We start from the raw sequence: 16,564 nt of genomic DNA, 5'->3' as shown, positions 1-16,564 counted from the left end.
AGAGTTGCATTGATCTTTGTCTTTCATTGGATTTCGGATTTAAGACGCTTTCATAAAGGAGCCCCAACGCAGCGCGCTCAACATTTGCGGCGTATTGTTGCCTGCCTGCACTATGTGATGGGTTCAGGGGGTCTGCGTCTCGCAGTATACCCACACTGCGCTCCTGCTTGGAAGATGCAGCCGTTGTGTCTTCATTAATAAGGACACAGTCTTACACGGGGGCCCTGGAAGAAATCTCTGGTATTTTTGTGAGCGTCAGCCGTGTTCGCAGGCTCCTCTCTTCTTTTTTAGTCCTCTCCTATCTGCAGGATATTGACAGCTCTGACAAGACTTTGATTATCTAGTCAGCGGGAGGCAGCATCTTGTCACTTGTCAGGTGCGAGGCGCCCGTCCTGCGTTTGATGGAACAATTGGAAAGAGATAGGCTGAGAACCAGCTGCATCGGGGTCACCGGGCCGGCCAGCCGCGCCTGTCTGCTGGAAGGTTACTGAACACCCTCATTAGTGGCCCCAAATGTCCACAAAGACACGAGGAGGGGGGCCCCCAACTGTGCCGAGGGGAGCAAGCCCAACTTCAGCATCCTGCACTTCATTATGTGAAGGATCTCAGCTGCCTTCATTGTCTCCTCTCATCCACCACTCATCATCATCATCATTATTTAGAGGAATTCTTCAAAGCTTTCTAAAATGGATGAAATAATAAATATGGACACAAAAATGACATCGTACTTATAGAATATTGTACCCTGACAGGGAGAGCAGCACTACAAGTCTCAGCATAGATCCCGGGTGACGTCACAGCCAGACAGGGAGGGCAATGAGGCTGAACTCCACCAACAATCTGCATCCGTATAATCATGTATTTCATCGTGTCTATTTGTCTATCGATCCAACTATTATGTATTCGATGTATCCATCTGTCTATATCTATCTATTTCTATCTATCTATAATTCTCTACGTATTCCTTATCTATCTATCTATCTATCTATCTATCTATCTATTATCTATCTATTATCTATCCATCTATCTATCTATTATCTATCTATCTATTATCTATCTATCTATCCATCTATTATCTATCTATCTATTATCTATCTATCTATCTATCTATCTATCTATCTATCTATCTATCTATCTATCTATTATCTATCTATCTATTATCTATCTATCTCTCCATCTATCTATCTATTATCTATCTATCTATTATCTATCTATCTATCCATCTATTATCTATCTATCTATCTATCTATCTATCTATCTATCTATCTATCCATCTATCTATTATCTATCTATCTATCTATTATCTATCTATCTATCTATCTATCTATCTATCTATCTATCTATCTATCTATCTATCCATCTATCTATTATCTATCTATCTATCTATTATCTATCTATCTATCTATCTATCTATCTATTATCTATCTATCTATCTATTATCTATCTATCTATCTATCTATCTATCTATCTATCCATCTATCTATTATCTATCTATCTATCTATCTATCTATCTATTATCTATCTATCTATCTATCTATCTATCTATCTATCTATCTATCTATTATCTATCTATCTATTATCTATCTATCTATTATCTATCTATCTATCTATCTATCTATCTATCTATTATCTATCTATCTATTATCTATCTATCTATCTATCTATTATCTATCTATCTATCTATCTATCTATCTATCTATCTATCTATCTATTATCTATCTATCTATCTATTATCTATCTATCTATCTATCTATCTATCTATCTATTATCTATCTATCTATCTATCTATCTATCTATCTATCTAAATATAGTTACAATGTATTTCTTCAATCCTTCCATGTCTTTCTTCCTTAGGGTTATTTTTTCCATCTTTCCTTTCTTCCTTCCCTTTTTCTCTTTGCTACCTTATAATCTTTCTTTCTTTCTTTCTTTCTTTCTTTCTTTCTTTCTTTCTTTCTTTCTTTCTTTCTTTCTTTCTTTCTTTCTTTCTTTCTTTCTTTCTTTCTTCCCTCCACCTTTTCTATATTCTTTCCTTCTTCCCTTTCCTTCCTTCCCCCCATCCATCATCATTCCTTCCTGTTTACATTCCTTCCTTCCTTCCTTCCTTCCTTCCTTCCTTCCTTCCTTCCTTCCTCCCTCTCCTCATTCTCTCTTTCTTCTCTCCTTTTTTCCTCCTTCTCTCTTTCTATTGATCTACCAGTTGATCTGTCTACAAAAGCTATCTATCTATCTATCTATCTATCTATCTATCTATCTATCTATCTATCCATCCATCCATCCCTCTATCTTCTATCTATCTATCTATTATCTATCTATCTATCTATCTATCTATTATCTATCTATCTATCTATCTATCTATCTATCTATCTATTATCTATCTATCTATTATCTATCTATCTATCTATCTATCTATCTATCTATCTATCTATCTATCTATCTATCTATCTATCATCTATCTATTATCTATCTATCTATTATCTATCTATCTATCTATCTATCTATCTATTATCTATCTATCTATCTATCTATCTATCTATCTATCTATCTATCTATCTATTATCTATCTATCTATCTATCTATCTATCTATCTATCTATCTATCTATCTACCCTAGTATATTCCCATTGTCTTTAGGTGGATATTGAACTGGAATTTTTTTCCCCACATAAATATTTTAATTACTATACTATACAATACATAATTATGCTATATAAAATGCTGGAAAAAAAACAAACACAAAGCAGAAACATTCAAACTCAATCTACTATAAGTACAATGAACGTTTTCTATCTATCTGTTTATGATGGGAAGATGGTATAACTATATTATTATAGAAATATCCTCGTTTTTAAGGTAACTAGAATCCTGCACATAAAAGGTCGAACATAATAAAATTGCTCGGCGTGGTTTGCAGTACTCAGTAACCAATCCAGCCTTTTGCTTTTATTTTGAATCCAGCCCTGGAAAACCAACAGCTGGAATTCCTTCCGTTCTTCTTTTTCCATTGATGACATATGGAAGTGAATACGGCTGAGCTCTGTTCACACTGAAGGCCCAGTAAGGTGCGGAGTAAATCAGGGATTTTTGTTTGCTGTTTCTTTGAGTAAATGTCTGAAGTGTACGTAGTTCCACCTTATTCACTGAACTATGTGACCATTCACAGCACAGTGTAAAAAATTCTCCATTCCTTTAGTAAATTGGTCCCAGTGTGTCTGTAGAAAAGCAATATAAGGCCGAAAAACATTCCTTTTCTGAACACAATCCAATCTCTTATCTAACCAATAACCAGATAATAGAAGCCCGGGATCAGATGGTAGACCTTTATTTCAGGGGACAAGGTTCCGGAATGGCTTCTGTTTATCTGACATTCCATTCATTCTGTTTTAATCAGGAACATTTTAAATTTTGAGCCTCATGGCAAATGGAAAGTGACAGTTGATGCCCCGGAAGATGTCACCCGGACACTTAGGACTCCACCCTTCAGAGGTTGAGCACCACTGATCTGGGATGAGTCCAGAGATCCAGGATCACGCTTGACTTGGCTGCCACTGTCTGAGTTTCTGAGGCCAATGCTTGGCAGGGCAATTGAACCGTTCCTTACATGTTATTTGCACGTTTCCAATCAATGATGCTTCATAGATGGATATGTGATGCAGAAACAGTCCTGTCATAAATAAAAAGCTCTCCACAGAGAAGGGAGGAGGAGGTGGGGGGTGAGATGAATGACACAGACCGATCAATGGACTATCAGTGATGGCTTCAATCTATTTTATTGTTATTCAAGCCATCATGCAATCTCAAGTATTAAAACGAATGACTATGAACTATTGATGTCCTTCAGACATTTGATTTACTTCCCTCACAATGACTGATTAAGGAGTTTATGTTAAAACAAAGACTCTTCTATGGTCATTAACCGGGGGACTGTTTAAATGGATGCATTGCTGACTAGAGCAATTCTGGGCCTTTTAGACCTGGAAGAACTACAAGGGTCAGTCAACAAATGTCTATATTCTATATATTTTTAGGATTAAAAAAAAAAAATGTAGCGCTACAATGAACTAACGGGGCCCGACGGATGGCTCAGGGGCAGTAGGAAGAAAAAAAGAGGCAACCTGCTTCCATTTAAGGAAATCAGCCTTCTATTTCCATATAGGGATATTATTATTATTATTATTATTATACAGGATCTATACAGCACCAACAGTTTTACAATATAAGGGAGGCAATACAATTACAATACATTTCAGTACAGAAGGAATCAGAGGGCCCGGCTCGTGGAGCTTACAATCTAAAGGAAGGGGGAGGTGATACAAAAGGTGATAGCTGCGGGGGATGATCTGGTGGAGGTGATTCAAGTACAGTTCTTAGGTGGAGGTGGGGTAGGCTTCCCTGAAGAAGTGAGTTTTGAAAGATCGCCTAAAGGCAGACAGGGTGGGGGCTGACCGGACATGCTGTGGTAGGGAGGTCCAGAGGATGGGAGTAGGGAGTTCCCTGGAGGCAAGCGTGGGAGGAGGAGATGAGGGAGCTAGAGAGGAGGATATCATGGGAGGAGGTGATGAGGGAGCTAGAGAGGAAGATATCATGGGAGGAGCGGAGTGGGCGATTTGGATGGTATCTGTGGATGAGGTCGGTGATGTAGCTAGGGTCAGTGTTGTGGATGGCTTTGTAAGCTGTGGTTAGTATTTTGAATTTTATACGTTGGGTTAGTGGAAGCCAGTGAAGAGATTGGCAGAGAGGGGCAGCAGTCACTGATCGGTTGGTAAGGTGTATGAGTCTAGCAGCAGCATTCATAACAGACTGAAGGGGGATAGCCTGTGTAACGGTAGACCAGTGAGGAGGGAGTTGCAGTAATTGAGGCGGGATATCTACTTTCTCCACTGCAGGTGGTGCTCAACCACAGTAGAGGAGCAGGAAGTCAAGAAGAGCATGGTTCCTCTATGGTTTCCTGAGTTACTGAGGAAATTGTCCGGTTGGATGCTGCTGCCCCATGTGACCCTGTTGGCCATCTTGGGTCAGGCACTGTCTGTTTAAGACCCTGGCTCCTGGGCTTGTCGCACTTGTGTGTGGGTAGTGTAGGGACAGGTCACCCATCTGTCAGGGACAGTGAATAGCAGTAGGTAGAGGTTCCAGATGAGTAGGGAAAGGATAGGGACATGCCATCTCTCCTGGAAGCCTCCCTATTTGGCCAAAGGCCAGCCAGGCTGCATTCTTCCCCTAAAGACAGACGCTGTCAGCACATCCGAGACCTGCTCTGCTACACGTCGCTGTTACATCCCGATCTGGAGCCCTCCTTCCGGGGTTGTTGTGAATTGTCAACTTTAACACTAATATAAGTTCTTCTCCTGCAACTGGAGTGTTTACTGCCGCCGCACCACGTAGCACCTCCCCACGATCGTTATGGTAGAAGCTGTTTGTTATGTAACTGACTCTTCCAATGAGGTTCAGGGGGATCAAAATTCATACCCAAGGCAAGAAAACGCATTCCGATTTCCAAAAGATTTATTCTACAAGTGCAGATACTATATGAGAACCCCAATTTTTAAAGTGTGAATTTTTACTTATTAATTTATTTTTTACACAGTCACATAGTCTGGCTGACAAAAGTCCATACAGTTCAACCATTAAAAAAAAAAAAAGTTATAATCCTATACCCACAGTTGATTCAGAGGAAGGCAAAAAAAAACCCAGCAAAGCACGATCCAATTTGCTTCTGCAGAGAAAAAATTCCTTCCTGATCCCCCGAGAGGCAATCGGATATTCCCTGGATCAACTTTACCTATAAATGTTATATCCAGTTATATTCTGTGTATCCAAGAAAGAATCCAGGACTTTCCTATAGCAATCCACTGAGCTGGCCACAACCAACTCTTGAGGGAGTCTATTCCACATTTTCACAGCTTTCACTGTGAAGAAACCTAGGAGGCATCCATGGGGTTAGAGAGCGAGTGGATGCCCAACCTCTTTCTGTTATCACCCTAGAGACACTGCATGCAGACACTCGTATACTTCAGTATCAGGAGATCTTTGCTTTGAGCATTACTACAGCCTAGCTGTTTAACTTAATTGAATTACCAGTATTCGCTAATGTTTATGGGCCCCACTGTTGCTAGCAGACGACAACAGACACCATCAAATCAAGAACTGAAAATATCACAGGATGCAATTTCTAGTTAAAGGGACCTCTTCTCTTATAATTCCATTGTTATTGAAATTAGAATACTTATATTTATATTTATTTATGTCAGAGTATACATTTGCATAATTCTCTGCATTTTCCATTGCGACGCCAGTGACCCGGAGGGTGCTGATAAGTCATTAAGCCTTTTCTTCCTCCTCTTACTGCTGGTGGTGCAGGTGTGAACTGGGAATGCTGCCATTAGTTTAGAGTGATTAAACAGAAACTGTGCCCCCTTATATCTGGTGTCCCTAACAGAGTCCCTCCTTATAGCAGGAGTTCTTCTCAGAGTTTCTCCTTACATCAAGGCTTTTCAATCAGGTGTCCTCACCAGAGTGCCCCTTACATAAAATGTCCACATCAGAGTGCCCCCTTATATCAGTTGCCTCATCAGAGTCCCCCCTGTACATCAATTGCTTCATCAGATTTCCCCCTTACATCAATTGCTTTATCATAGGGCCCCCTTACATCAATTGCTTCATCATAGGGCCCCTTTACATCAATTGCTTCATCAGAGTTCCCCCTTACATCAATTGCTTTATCAGAGTTCCCCCTTACTTCATTTGCTTCATCATAGTTCCCCCTTACATCAATTGCTTCATCAGAGTTCTCCCTTACATCAATTGCTTCATCAGAGTTCCCCTTTACATCAATTGCTTCATCAGAATTCCCCCTTACATCAATTGCTTCATCAGAGTTCCCCTTTACATCAATTGCTTCATCAGAGTTCCCCCTTGCATCAATTGCTTCATCATAGTTCCCCCTTACATCAATTGCTTCATCAGAGTTCCCCCTTGCATCAGTTGCTTCATCATAGTGCCTCCTTACATCAATTGCTTCATCATAGGACCCCCTTACATCAATTGCTTCATCATAGGGCCCCTTTACATCAATTGCTTCATCATAGTGCCCCCTTACATCAATTGCTTCAGCAGAGTTCCCCCTTACATCAATTGCTTCATCATAGGGCCCCTTTACATCAATTGCTTCATCAGCGTTCCCCCTTACATCAATTGCTTCATCAGAGTTCCCCCTTGCATCAATTGCTTCATCATAGGACCCCCTTAAATCAATTGCCAATTGCTTCATCAGAGTTCCCCCTTACATCAATTTCTTCATCATAGGGCCCCCTTACATCAATTGCTCCCCTCAGAGTGCCCCCTTAGATAAACTCTCCCCAACAGGTCTCATGGATTTGTGGATGCACTCTCAGAGGTCTGGACGGGCACAACTAAAATCTAGGGGGGCATAGCCCACCCCAGCACCCCCTTAGATCCAGGCCTGAGTGTTGCACTTGCTTTACCACAAAGTGACCTTAAAAGACAAAGCAAAACAGGGGGTGGAGACCAGACCAGTCCCCCTGCACAAGGAGAGAGAGCAGCAGTGAGCGGTCTTTATTACAGGAAGTCTCACATTGGATTACTGCACAGATCTGGAGAAAATACTGAAAACACACCGAGATTCGAGGAAGAATACACATGGATCTTATATTTACACAATAGTTAAGTTAAGCTTTTAAATTGTGATATTTTCCACGTCTCCGGTTGGTTACAACAATGCTTTGATTCAGATTTTTGCACCTGGAGAAGAGATAGATAGGAAGGTCAATTACCGAAAGTTTTGCCTTTTCCCTCCTTTCATAACAAAAAATGCTGCAGATGGGAAATTGTTAAGTCATTTTTTTTTTTTTTTGTGAAATGAAGGGGGTATCTGTGTCTATCAGCTTGTTAGTACTGAGAAAGGTAAAAAGGGAGTAGGACTCACACAGATTCAGATAGTAAAGGAGTTTGCAAGCCGAACTGACCTTCAGGTATTTCGGGAACAGCAAACAAAATAGAAAAAAAGAAAACAGAAAAAAAAAAGATTTTGAATATTTCTACTTGAGTCCGTGAAATGCGAAGCCCTCCTTGAAAAACAGCTCAGGAAGTCTCTGGCAAATTAAAGCTAGTCGTTATTGAGTCCAAAAATATATACCAGAGTGCCCCTTACATAAAATGTCCACATCATAGGGCCCCCTTATATCAGTTGCCTCATCAGAGTTCCCCCTTACATCAATTGCTACATCATAGGACCCCCTTACATCAATTGCTTCATCATAGGACCCCCTTAAATCAATTGCTTCATCATAGGGCCCCCTTACATCAATTGCTTCATCATAGGGCCCCCTTACATAAAATGTCCACATCACAGGGCCCCCTTATATCAGTTGCTTCATCAAAGTTCACCCTTACATCAATTGCTACATCATAGGGCCCCCTTACATCAATTCCTTCATCATAGGACCCCCTTACATCAATTGCTTCATCATACGGCCCCCTTACATCAATTGCTTCATCATAGGGCCCCCTTACATAAAATGTCCACATCAGAGTGCCCCCTTATATCAGTTGCCTCATCAGAGTTCCCCCTTACATCAATGGCTTCAACAGAGTGCCCCCTTACATCAATTGCTCTATCATAGGGCCCCCTTACATCAATTGCTTCATCATAGGGCCCCCTTACATCAATTGCTTCATCATAGGGCCCCCTTACATCAATTACTTCATCAGAGTTCCCCCTTACATCAATTGCTTCATCAAAGTTCCCCCTTACATCAATTGCTTCATCATAGGGCCCCCTTATATCAATTGCTTCATCAGAGTTCCCCCTTACATCAATTGCTTCATCATAGTACCCCCTTACATCAATTGGTTCATCATAGTACCCCCTTACATCAATTGCTTCATCAGAGTTCCCCCTTACATCAATTGCTTCATCAGAGTTCCCCCTTACATCAATTGCTTCATCATAGTACCCCCTTACATCAATTGCTTCATCATAGGGCCTCCTAACATCAATTGCTTCATCATAGGACCCCCTTACATCAATTGCTTCATCATAGGGCCCCCTTACATCAATTGCTTCATCGGAGTTCCTCCTTACAACAATTGCTTCATCAGAGTTCCCCCTTACATCAATTGCTTCATCATAGGACCCCCTTACATCAATTGCTTCATCAGAGTTCCCCCTTACATCAATTGCTTCATCATAGGGCCCCTTACATCAATTACATCATCAGAGCTCCCCCTTACATCAATTGCTTCATCATAGGGCCCCCTTACATCAATTGCTTCATCATAGGACCCCCTTACATCAATTGCTTCATCATAGGACCCCCTTACATCAATTGCTTCATCATAGGGCCTCCTTACATCAATTGCTTCATCATAGGACCCCCTTACATCAATTTCTTCATCATAGGGCCCCCTTACATCAATTGCTTCATCATAGGGCCCCCTTACATCAATTGCTTCAGCATAGATAGGAAGGTCAATTACCAAACATTTTGCCTTTTCCCTCCTTTCATAACAAAAAATACTGCAGATGGGAAATTGTTAAGTCATTTTTTTTTTGTGAAGTGAAGGGGGTATCTGTGTCTATCAGCTTGTTAGTACTGAGAAAGGTAAAAAGGGAGTAGGACTCACACAGATTCAGATAGTAAAGGAGTTTGCAAGCCGAACTGACCTTCAGGTATTTCGGGAACAACAAACAAAATAAAAAAAAAAAAACAGAAAAAAAAAGATTTTGAATATTTCTACTTGAGTCCGTGAAACGCAAAGCCCTCCTTGAAAACCGCTCAGGAAGTCTCTGGCAAATTAAAGCTAGTCGTTATTGAGTCCAAAAATACTCTTGCTGTCGGCGAAATACATTTTTAATTATTTTCTTACTAACTGTCATTTTTCATCAAGCTTCCCGCGACGTCTGTGCCAAACCATGCAAGAAAACCGCTCGGAACTAAGTGCTAGGATAGATCAAAGGCTCGCCGGTTTCATATGTGGACATGAAACCAAGTGTTCCCCATTGATTTCCTTTTGTAATGAGCGTCTCCTGGCTAATAAACGGCATTTATTGTCGGAACGCTGTAAACAGAACTCCATTGGACAGAAGGGCCCTTCCCAGGGATGTGACAAATGTGAAAGTGAGATTCCAGGAATGGATTATTGTTACATTTGTCCAATGGACCAAGGGAGGTAGGCACAGGCCATACCTGAGAGATGGATGGGGAAGTGGAAAAATGCTGTAGTAGGCGCCATATATACATTGTCTTCTGGGTTCATCGCCAATTGGCTGGCAGGGCCAGATTTAGACCTTGGGAGGTACTACAGATTCCAGGAGGGCCCCTTATGCTCAAAGTAGTTTTACATTCTCAATGACAAAAATGCATGACACAGCGTCATTCTGAGGTCACGCATGCACATACACGCAGTCAAAGCGCTCTATGTAGGGTTGTGTGGTTCGCATGGGCCACCAATTTTTTTTTTGTAAATGATATAATATACCAGTCCAATCTTTTACAGATGATGGACGGAAAAATTTTACTTTCCAAGATACATTTAATAAAATAAATTAATTCTTTAAAATATTTTATTATTATTTTTTTATTTTGATTTTATTTTTAACTAAGTGCTAGGATAAATCAAAGGCTTTCCGGTTTCATACTGGGATATGAAACCAAGTGTTCCCCATTGATTTCCTTTTGTAATGAGCGTCTCCTGGCTAATAAACGGCATTTATTGTCGGAACGCTGTAAACAGAACTCCATTGGACAGGAGGGCCCTTCCCAGGGATGTGACAAATGTGAAAGTGAGATTCCAGGAATGGATTATTGTTACATTTGTCCAATGGACCAAGGGAGGTAGGCACAGGCCATACCTGAGAGATGGATGGGGAAGTGGAAAAATGCTGTAGTAGGCGCCATATACATTGTCTTCTGGGTTCATCGCCAATTGGCTGGCAGGGCCAGATTTAGACCTTGAGAGGTACTACAGATTCCAGGGGCCCCTTATGCACAAAGTAGTTTTACATTCTCATTGACAAAAATGCATGACACAGCGTCATTCTGAGGTCACGCATGCACATACACGCAGTCAAAGCGCTCTATGTGTGGTTCGCATGGGCCATCAATTTTTTTTTTGTAAATGATATACTATACCAGTCCAATCTTTTACAGATGATGGATGGAAAAAAATTACTTTCCAAGATAAATTAAATAAAAGTAAAAGAAAGTAATTTTTTAAAATATTTTAATAGTTTTTTTGGATTTTGGTTTTATTTTCAACTAAGTGCTAGGATAAATCAAAGGCTTTCCATTTTCATATGTGGATATGAAACCAAGTGTTCCCCATTGATTTCCTTTTGTAATGAGTGTCTCCTGGCTAATAAACGGCATTTATTGTCGGAACGCTGTAAACAGAACTCCACTGGACAGAAGGGCCCTTCCCAGGGATGTGACAAATGTGAAAGTGAGATTCCAGGAATGGATTATTGTTACATTTGTCCAATGGACCAAGGGAGGTAGGCACAGGCCATACCTGATAGATGGATGGGGAAGTACATAATTGCTGTAGTAGGCGCCATTTATACATTGTCTTCTGGGTTCATCGCCAATTGGCTGGTAGGGCCAGATTTAGACCTTGGTAGGTACTACAGATTCCAGGGGCCCCTTATGCACAAAGTAGTTTTACATTCTCAATGACAAAAATGCATGACACAGCGTCATTCTGAGGTCACGCATGCACACACGCACATGCAGTCATAGCGCTCTATCTGTGGTTCGCACGGACCACCAAAATTTGTTTGTAAAAATGATACCAATCCAATCTTTTACAGATGATGGCCGGAAAAAATTTACTTCCCAAGATACATTTAATAAAAGTAATTTTTTAAAATATTTTATAATTATTATTTTATTTTGATTTTATATATATATAATTTTTTTTTTATACAATTTTTGTATAGAGGGAAACCCTTCTGTCAGGGGGGCCCAGGGCAGTTGACCCTTTTGCCCCCTTAAACATCTGACACTGCCTGCTGGCTTGTAACCATAGGGGGTCACTGTAGTAGTAAAATTACTGAAAGGTCCACTCTAAATCTGAATTCCAAGGGTCTATATCAGCGGGAACACAGTTCCGGAACCTTCAGCACTGAATATATGTAAGGGGTGATGGGGTGTGCTGGAGAGTCTATTGTCGCAAGCTGCTAGGAGATCTATTGTTGATGGGGGGTCTATCATTGTGGGGGTGGCTATTGTTGCTAAGGAGGGTCTATTGTTGCGGGTGGGAGATCTATTGTTGTTGGTCTATTGTTGCTAGGGATGCCTATTGTTGCCAGTGTGAGAACACTATTGCTGCTGGTTGGGGATCTATTGTTGCTAGGATGGATGTACTATTCAGGGAGGGGGTCTTTAGTTTCTGGCTGCTGGGAGATATATTGTTGCTGGTATGGATCTACTATTCAGGGAGGGGGTTTATAGCTTCTGGCTGCTGGGAGATCTATTGTTGCTGGTGTGGATCTACTGTTCAGGGAAGGGTCTGTATTTTCTGGCTGCTGGGAGATCTATTGTTGCTGGTATGGATCTACTGTTCAGGGAAGGGTCTGTAGTTTCTGGCTGCTGGGAGATCTATTGTTGCTTGGATGGATCTACTGTTCTGAGAAGGGTCTGTAGTTTCTGGCTGCTGGGAGATCTATTGTTGCTGGTATGGATCTACTGTTCAGGGAAGGGTCTGTAGTTTCTGGCTGCTGGGAGATCTATTGTTGCTGGTATGGATCTACTGTTCAGGGAAGGGTCTGTAGTTTCTGGCTGCTGGGAGATCTATTGTTGCTGGTATGGATCTACTGTTCAGGAAAGGGTCTGTAGTTTCTGGCTGCTGGGAGATCTATTGTTGCAGGTATGGATCTACTGTTCAGGAAAGGGTCTGTAGTTTCTGGCTTCTGGGAGATCTATTGTTGCTGGGATGGATCTACTGTTCAGAGAAGGGTCTGTAGTTTCATGCTGCTTGGAGATCTATTGTTGCTGGTATGGATCTACTGTTCAGGGAAGGGTCTGTAGTTTCTGGCTGCTGGGAAATCTATTGTTACTGGTATGGATCTACTGTTCAGGGAAGGGTCTGTAGTTTCTGGCTGCTGGGAGATCTATTGTTGCTGGTATGGATCTACTGTTCAGGGAAGGGTCTGTAGTTTCTGCCTGCTGGGAGATCTATTGTTGCTGGTATGGATCTACTGTTCAGGAAAGGGTCTGTAGTTTCTGGCTTCTGGGGGATCTATTGTTGCTGGGATGGATCTACTGTTCAGAGAAGGGTCTGTAGTTTCATGCTGCTTGGAGATCTATTGTTGCTGGGATGGATCTACTGTTCAGAGAAGGGTCTGTAGTTTCTGGCTGCTGGGAGATCTATTGTTGCTGGGGTTGATCTATTGCTACTGAGGGGTATTTTGTTGAGAATGTGTCTATTGTAGCTGGGGGGGGGGGGTCTACTGTTGCTGGCTGAAGGCGATTTATTGTATGTATGTGTATGTAAAATATATATGCCTATAATAAATAATAACAAATAAATTGGCTGGACCAACGTAATTATGCAATAAAATCTACACAAGGAATTCATATTTAAGGTGAACCTACAATTGTTTTCAAAATAGTTCCATTTTATTGAAAAAATTCACCCTGGAGCTCCAATACGTTGACTTTGCTTAGGCTGACATGACCAGCAGGTAAGAAGGAAGTTCCGGATGGCCACACATTGACAAGACCTGACTGTCATTGAGGTTAAAACAGCCCTAGCCAGCTCCTTAAAGGCCATATCCTCCTCCAACGCGTTTCACCATACCTAAGGATTGGGTGAAACGCGTCGGAACGTGGCCTGGACTGAGCTGGCTAAAGTTGTTTTTACCTCCATGACCATCGGGTCTTGCCTGTGTGCGGCCATTGGGAACTTTCCTTTTTCCTGCTGACTGTATTGAGCCAGGACCTCCAGTGTCAGCCACCATATCTGGATGTAACCTGGAGTTGCACATAAAGTCTTCTGCATGTAGGCTGATATGATGCCATCAGACTGATGGAGGAAGCATTTCCTCCATCTCCTCTCCCCTTGTGATCAGTCTGCAACATTGTAACTTTGTAGCAAGTCACAAGATGAGAGGCTGCAGAAGGGGCGGACTGACCATTTGGAAACTCGGGCACTGCCTGAGGGCCCGGGGTCAGTAAGGGGCCCCATGAGATGCCCCTGATACCTTTCTCATAGGCTTTTTTGAGTTTGGGCAAGGACACAGGGGCCCCATGATCCCCCTATTGCCCGGGGGCCCCATGAGTTGTCAGTCCGCCCCTGGGCTGCAGCATGGAGCTGATCTGTGTCAAACATTTGTGAACACAGCCAAGAACTGCACAGGACAAGATGCCGGATACCTAATTTTCAATGAGTCAATCAAATGATCACTGGGCATGCTAGCTCAAGTTTGGCAGCAATCCACCAAATAGTGACACTCCTTGAAACTGGTGAAAGGGGGCTATGAGGAATCCACATATACAGTCCAAGAGAGCAAACAGATGTCCAAAATACCAAAGATTAGCAGAGAAAAAAATCTTGGAGCTCACCTTAAATAAATCAGTGCTGTCAAGCAGGATCACTTAATAATGGTAGACAATGGCGTTTGGCGTTGTTTACCACAACTTCCGAAGTGACGCCGGATATTCGGTTGAATCTAGTCTACGTCATTGCACAACCCTTGTCCTGGAAGAAAAAAAAAAAGTCGATCTACGTGTTAAAATCTCCATCTAGAGTTTAAGGTGATGTAATTGTTATAACTGACTGTTAATTAATTCCCACGACGGACCACTTTCCGAGTCTACGCGATTTGCGACAAGTCTCCTATCCAGAAGAGATGAATAATTTATCGAGCATTCCGATGACTGCGGCTCAAGAAATATTTGTCCATCACGATGCATGATGGGTGATGGAACCGTTAACCCACGCGGCGCCGGAGAAGAACGACGCGTTTCCGCTTCCAGAACTATTAAAAATCATCTGACGGGCTCTCAGCGTTGAAATAATCCTCGAAGGTCACTTTCTTATTTTTTTCTCATCATTCGTTATAAATATTTATGTATGCAGGTTAATTAAAAAATACATATTACTGGAGATTTTGCTTGCATATTGAGTTTATTAGGTTTATTGTCATGCTTAGTCATGTGCTTGACATTTTTATTATCCTAATGAATGAGAGACATGAGATAATAATGCCTTCGATTCAGACAGTCAAAGAAAAAAAAACAAAAGACTCGATTCAGAGAGAGCTTATAACCTTGTGCTGAAAACACAGATCTCTGTCCATTGTCTCCAAGGAATCAGATCTATGTGACGGTACAATCAGAACATCTTGTGGTTGGCTGAAGTTCTATAGATGGTTACATGAGAGTCGTTTGTTGGGTTAAAGTTCCCTGATATCTACGTGATCCTCCAATATATACCACTATGAAGAGAGGGGTGCAGGTATCCAATAATGCTTCATCCATGGTTAACATGAGGGTCGTTTGTTGGGTTGAAGTTCCCTAATATCTACGTGATCCTCCAATATATACTACTACGAAAAGAGGGGTGCAGGTATCCAATAATGATTCATCCATGGTTAACATGAGAGTCGTATGTTGGGTTGAAGTTCCCTGATATCTACGTGATCCCCCAATATATACCACTATGAAGAGAGGGGTGCAGGTATCCAATAATGCTTCATCCATGGTTAACATGAGAGTCGTTTGTTGGGTTGAAGTTCCCTGATATCTACGTGATCCTCCAATATATACCACTATGAAGAGAGGGGTGCAGGTATCCAATAATGCTTCATCCATGGTTAACATGAGGGTCGTTTGTTGGGTTGAAGTTCCCTAATATCTACGTGATCCTCCAATATATACTACTACGAAAAGAGGGGTGCAGGTATCCAATAATGATTCATCCATGGTTAACATGAGAGTCGTTTGTTGGGTTGAAGTTCCCTGATATGTACGTGATCCTCCAACATATACCACTATGAAGAGAGGGGTGCAGGTATCCAATAATGCTTCATCCATGGTTAACATGAGGGTCGTTTGTTGGGTTGAAGTTCCCTGATATCTATGTGATCCTCCAATATATACCACTATGAAGAGAGGGGTGCAGGCATCCAATAATACTTCATCCATGGTTAACATGAGGGTCGTTTGTTGGGTTGAAGTTCCCTGATATCTACGTGATCCTCCAATATATACCACTATGAAGAGAGGTGTGCAGGTATCCAATAATGCTTCATCCATGGTTAACATGAGGGTCGTTTGTTGGGTTGAAGTTCCCTAATATCTACGTGATCCTCCAATATATACCACTATGAAGAGAGGGGTGCAGGTATCCAATAATGCTTCATCCATGGTTAACATGAGAGTCGTTTGTTGGGTTGAAGTTCCCTGATATCTACGTGATCCTCCAATGTATACCACTATGAAGAGGGGGGTGCAGGTATCCAATAATGCTTCATCCATGGTTAACATGAGGGTTTCTTGTTGGGTTGAAGTTCCCTGATATCTACGTGATCCTCCAATATCAGA

The 16,564-nt window shown here is 41.5% G+C and overlaps 1 long non-coding RNA gene across 1 annotated transcript in view; it reads right to left on the bottom strand.

The window, feature by feature from the left end:
* Nucleotides 1-14,934, bottom strand: part of LOC149443810 (uncharacterized) — a 71,262-nt gene extending 56,328 nt beyond the window's left edge. The window contains exons 1-2 of the long non-coding RNA XR_016306612.1: nt 14,821-14,934; nt 14,582-14,717 (exon numbers count right to left, since the gene is read on the bottom strand). This is a non-coding gene — a long non-coding RNA (uncharacterized LOC149443810). The remainder of the gene's footprint in view (nt 1-14,581; nt 14,718-14,820) is intronic.
* Between the last annotated feature and the right edge of the window lie 1,630 nt (nt 14,935-16,564).

This window comes from Staurois parvus, unplaced genomic scaffold, assembly GCF_062004578.1.
Source record: "Staurois parvus isolate SC_StPar_1 unplaced genomic scaffold, SC_StPar_1.0 ptg000830l, whole genome shotgun sequence".
NCBI classification, from domain to species: Eukaryota; Metazoa; Chordata; class Amphibia; order Anura; family Ranidae; genus Staurois; species Staurois parvus.
This window is presented reverse-complemented; position numbering and strand designations above follow the sequence as displayed.